Source organism: Amphibalanus amphitrite, unplaced genomic scaffold (assembly GCF_019059575.1).
Source record: "Amphibalanus amphitrite isolate SeventyFive unplaced genomic scaffold, NRLGWU_Aamphi_draft 001171F_arrow, whole genome shotgun sequence".
Lineage (NCBI taxonomy): Eukaryota > Metazoa > Arthropoda > Thecostraca > Balanomorpha > Balanidae > Amphibalanus > Amphibalanus amphitrite.
Window position 1 is genome coordinate 938 of NW_024882665.1, and position 4502 is coordinate 5439.

The window sequence follows — 4502 nt, forward strand, 5'->3', positions numbered from 1 at the left end:
GATCACATACTGCCCGGGCCTATAAGGTGTCACATAAGGTGATCCGTGGTATAACTAATGGTCAGAAGAGGGCAAGCAGCGCGCTTGGGATGAGGCGTTCTCTAAGACGTCTCAGCAGCGTCTGCTGGATGGGGCAAACCAGGTGGTCCGGGTGCGTCTTCTTGCTGCCGCAGAGCCCCACACCGCCGCCTGGGTGCAAGCCCTCCCAGTCACCAGTCTGGGACTCCACCTGGAGGACGAAACCGTCCGGGTAGCAGTGGCGCTGCGACTCGGGGCACCGGTATGTGACCGCACAACTGCCAGCTCTGCCGTCGTCCTGCTGATCGACTGGGCCACCACGGTCTCTCCTGTGCCAAGAGTGCTGGCCGCCACGCACGTCACGCCAACCTTAATGACGTGCTGCGGCGGGCACTCAGCAGCACAGGGCTCGAGTGTTTTAGAGCCCACCGGCCTTGACAGAGGTGACGGCCGACGTCCCGATGGGATAACGCTCTCCCCTTTCAGCCGAGGAATGAGCCTGATATGGGACGCCACCTGCTGCGACACCTTCTCTGCAACTGCTGTCATCAGCTCTGCCTTGAGTCCTGGTAGCGCCGCTAGATGTGTGAAGAAATAGACATCTGACAATTGGCTGACTTCCCTGCCTCCCGGCCGCTACTCAGGTCCACCACTCGCCGTTGTCAGTGCACGGTTTTTCTAGCAAGCTCCAGCCTAGTATTGATCTTATTCAGTATTTACGGTACGAAGATTTGATAACGGAATGTGACGTTTCCACATCATGCTTGATGGTTGAAGTTTGCAACGTTAACAACTACCAAGTCAAGTCGCCGCCCCAGTCATCTGGCACGTCTCTGTCATCGAATAAAGCCAATGAACAAGAAAGTTATTATTTTCCAGCATAAATGAAAATATATAACACTGCTACAGGCGGTACGCGGATGTCATGCACTACACACAACGATTCAATCGAATAAAAACTGGATTAACCATAAATAATAACAGTACAGCACTGGATTAACCATAAATAATAACAGTACAGCACCAAACACTTGAGATGCACATTATAGTACTTTAGAATTTAGATGCACAGAGGAGTAATGAGACTAAAAGTTTTAGCACGCCCTATCTTAAAGGAAAAGGGCCACCTTCGTGAAATATGAAGATATCGTTGTTTTTCATTTTGACATTATTATTTTTCATTTTCTTTTTAAAACTGGTGCCAGAAGTGCACAATTTGCGAAAAAGTATTTAAAACTATTTAACATATTGGTACTATGTTGATACTCTCTACGGCACCTACTGTATGATGGCATAGCGATGACGTCACACTCAAACCAATCAGCGTTCAGAAGACAGACTCGTCGGATTGTGTCAGATAAGCTGATTGGTTAAAGCTGAGCTGGTTGGAGCTGATTGGTAAAAAACCAAAGCCTCGCCGCGGGTGGCTGTATTGTCGGATAAGAACGCATTCCTGGGATAAGAACGCATTCCTGGCGTATTTTCTTTTAAAATTGCCGATAACTACGAATGGAGGCCGAAATCGGCCGTAAGGAGGTAGACAAATAGGTTTTCGGACACGGGCTACAAGATGGCTATCTCAGTTTCAATCCCCATGTTAAAGGTGGCCCTTTTCCTTTAAAAATATTGAACGAGATATTTCCACAGTGCAAAAACAAAACCGAAATCCGACATAAAACCGATTCCAGGTTCAATGTCCACAGATTTAAAAACAAAACTTTCAAGTGCCCCCATGGTAAAAAAAATGACCAAAGACGGAATTGTAACAAAGAATAAATAAAGATATGTGCGGCAAACGAAGAGCGGCACTGGACGAGCGTCTGCCCAAAGTAGGCGCCCAGAGTTACTCCTTAGCCCAGCGGGCAGCAGCAAATGAATTACAGCCAAAGGAAGAATATGCATTAGTCTATTAAGGCTCATCGCACCATGACGAGGCACAGCTCGGATAACGCGATTCGCCTGCGTCCTCCAGGCGAGAAGCACCTCGAGTAGGCTGCCGTGTCTTGACCAACTGCCGCATCCGTCGTCCGCGCCGCAGGCCTCCCAGCGGCGCATCGGCCGTCGACCGGCGTGGGGCCCGGATGTGACTAGTGCAGCTCCGTGGGGTGCCCTGCCGCGCTCTGCCGAGTGTGCAGAGAGCAGGTAGACTGGTGGCGGTGAAGAAAACAAGCTGTTATCTTCTTTCGGGATCTGTAAAGAAGCATTCCACTAAAAACTACATCCAAAACGTTTTCATATTTTTTTACAGAACACAATGCAGTAGCCAAAATAGATATGAAGTATGTGAAGACAACAGTCTACTGCCATTAGATAACTGATCCTGATGGACAAATACTTTAGATACTAGTATATCATAAGGTGGTTCAAAGGCCGGTGCCGTTTTCTTCCAGGGGAGGCGCCCCGGCCGCCGTGCTGGGGCGTAACGCAGTCCGTGCTTTTAGCACAGCAAAATATCCACCCAGGCTAGATTAAAGTCACGACAACCTAGGATTAAGAGTGGCTACAGACTTCAGACTTTATGCAGACTTAACATTGAGGTATTATATGTGCAACTAAATGACACACATGGTGTTTGTTCTAACCTTCTCAACAGAAAGTGGACGTGTCAGGACAGCACCCCTTGGTGACCATTATACTCAAGGGGTGTAGGAACTGATTCCCCAGGGGTGAAGCGATAGAAGCAAAAACATGAGTCACTGGATCCCTCCTGTGTCTTCCCTCCAGCAGGAAAAAATATATGCGTGATGCCCAATGTGACTAATAACTGCATATCATAAAGCTGGAAATATTGTACAAAGTTGTGACAACACAAGCAAACTATGCATGTCACTGCTCTTGTTATTGCTATATGAGACCCCACAAGACACAAAAATATGTCGCTGCAATGTGAGCTATTCTTATAGGGTTATTGTAGTTGTCCAGTGACCAAGGCCAAACAATATTGGCCGAAATATTTGGACTTGCATACACAATACAATCCCAGTGAATTCCAGTGAATTCATTCTACATTTTCACTACATCAAAAGTGAATGAAATTAAGTGATAATCAAAGACTCTGGAAAAGAAGATCAGCATAACTACATATGTCTTGTTTCCAAAGCTAAAGTATGATCCTCAATGTTGCAAAAGTTGCTTGGCTTTTACAATAATGAACAATACAATAACTTTGAATAAAAAACAACATATGGTAAAGTGAAAACACTTATCCAGCACTAAGCAGATTATTTCTAAGCTCGTTTAAGTCCCAATTTCTGCTATATTTCGCTTGGAGTCACTTCATAGTTTGAACTCAAGGTGCCTTGTGGATTTACCTCAGGTATGTAGGTAAATCCACAAGGATTTATGGGCTTTACCTCAGTTATGTAGCTGCTCCCTCAATTTAAGTTTCTCGTTAAATTTCATTGAGGCGTTGCAAGATGGGCTGTAGCCGAATTCTCTTCCCTGTTTAGCTGATGCTGATAATACCTGAACATTTCTAATTCCAATTTTTATAGCTGTTAACAATTGCTAAAGGCTCATGTACCTAGACAATAATGACTTTACAGAGGAAACCCCTGGCTGTGTTTCATGGGCGCGCTGCCAGCAGCTGCCAGCACATTCCGTGGAGCTAGCGTCAACCTCTGGTAGTGTTGGAGGCATAGGCTTGTTGATGTCTATGGAAGCCAAAAGTGGCTGGCAGAGTGCCGCGTTAAACCACCCTTATTTTTTGCACAATAATGGTGTGATAACTGTTCCTGCAAAAAAATATAAGGTGAAGTGAAGTAAAATCAGGTCAAACATTTATATATACCCAAAAGTAGCAGTGTATGGAGTACCTATATTCACATTACCATTCCAATAATATGATGCACAACAGGCCATAGAAAAACCAGTGAATGTTGAATTGTACCCCAATTTCAATATAAATATGGCACTTGGCAATAACAGTTAAACACACCGCTTTTTATGTTAAATCAACAGAGAAAACTCCTGAACATAAAAAATGATCAGAATGTATAAGGATAATAGCATAAATAAAAATCGACGACATCAGCGCCTATCATCGCCCTTGCGCATTCACCACTCCCCATTCCACGCACAGATTGTTTACCCCTTGGTTTACCCCGTGTTCGCAGTCTCCCTGACGACGGAGATTCTATACGCCCACCGACCAATCACGTTCAAGATCAGCGGGGCTTGGCCGCAGTTCTCGAACGCCATTGGCCAGATTAAGCAGGACCTTCGTCGTCAGGAAAACTGTGAACACGGCGTTACATATTTCGCTATGGTAACAAAAGCGCCAGAATTGACTACCAGAATCGGATCCGAAGGTCAAATGGGTCACGTGACTGACAAGTTCAGATGGACAACACCTGGAAAACGGCACAACGTGCAATAACGTTCTATATATCATTGGAAAGAGCATCAAAAGTTGTATAACCTATCAACTTTTCACTTAAATATATCTATAACGCAAAATGTTATAAAGCAGCAAAGACGCTCCC

The 4502-nt window shown here is 45.2% G+C and overlaps 1 long non-coding RNA gene across 4 annotated transcripts; it reads right to left on the reverse strand.

Moving 5' to 3' along the window:
• Nucleotides 1–868: 868 nt before the first annotated feature.
• On the reverse strand, nt 869–4196 carry LOC122370830. 4 transcript variants are annotated; one of them, XR_006254614.1, is made up of 2 exons: nt 4047–4196; nt 869–2208 (listed from the first exon to the last, which is right to left on the reverse strand). It is a non-coding gene; the product is annotated as an uncharacterized LOC122370830 (long non-coding RNA). The 4 variants fall into 4 exon arrangements; XR_006254612.1 differs by having other exon boundaries at nt 3372–4196; XR_006254613.1 differs by lacking the exon at nt 4047–4196 and adding an exon at nt 3849–3899.
• Nucleotides 4197–4502: the final 306 nt, after the last annotated feature.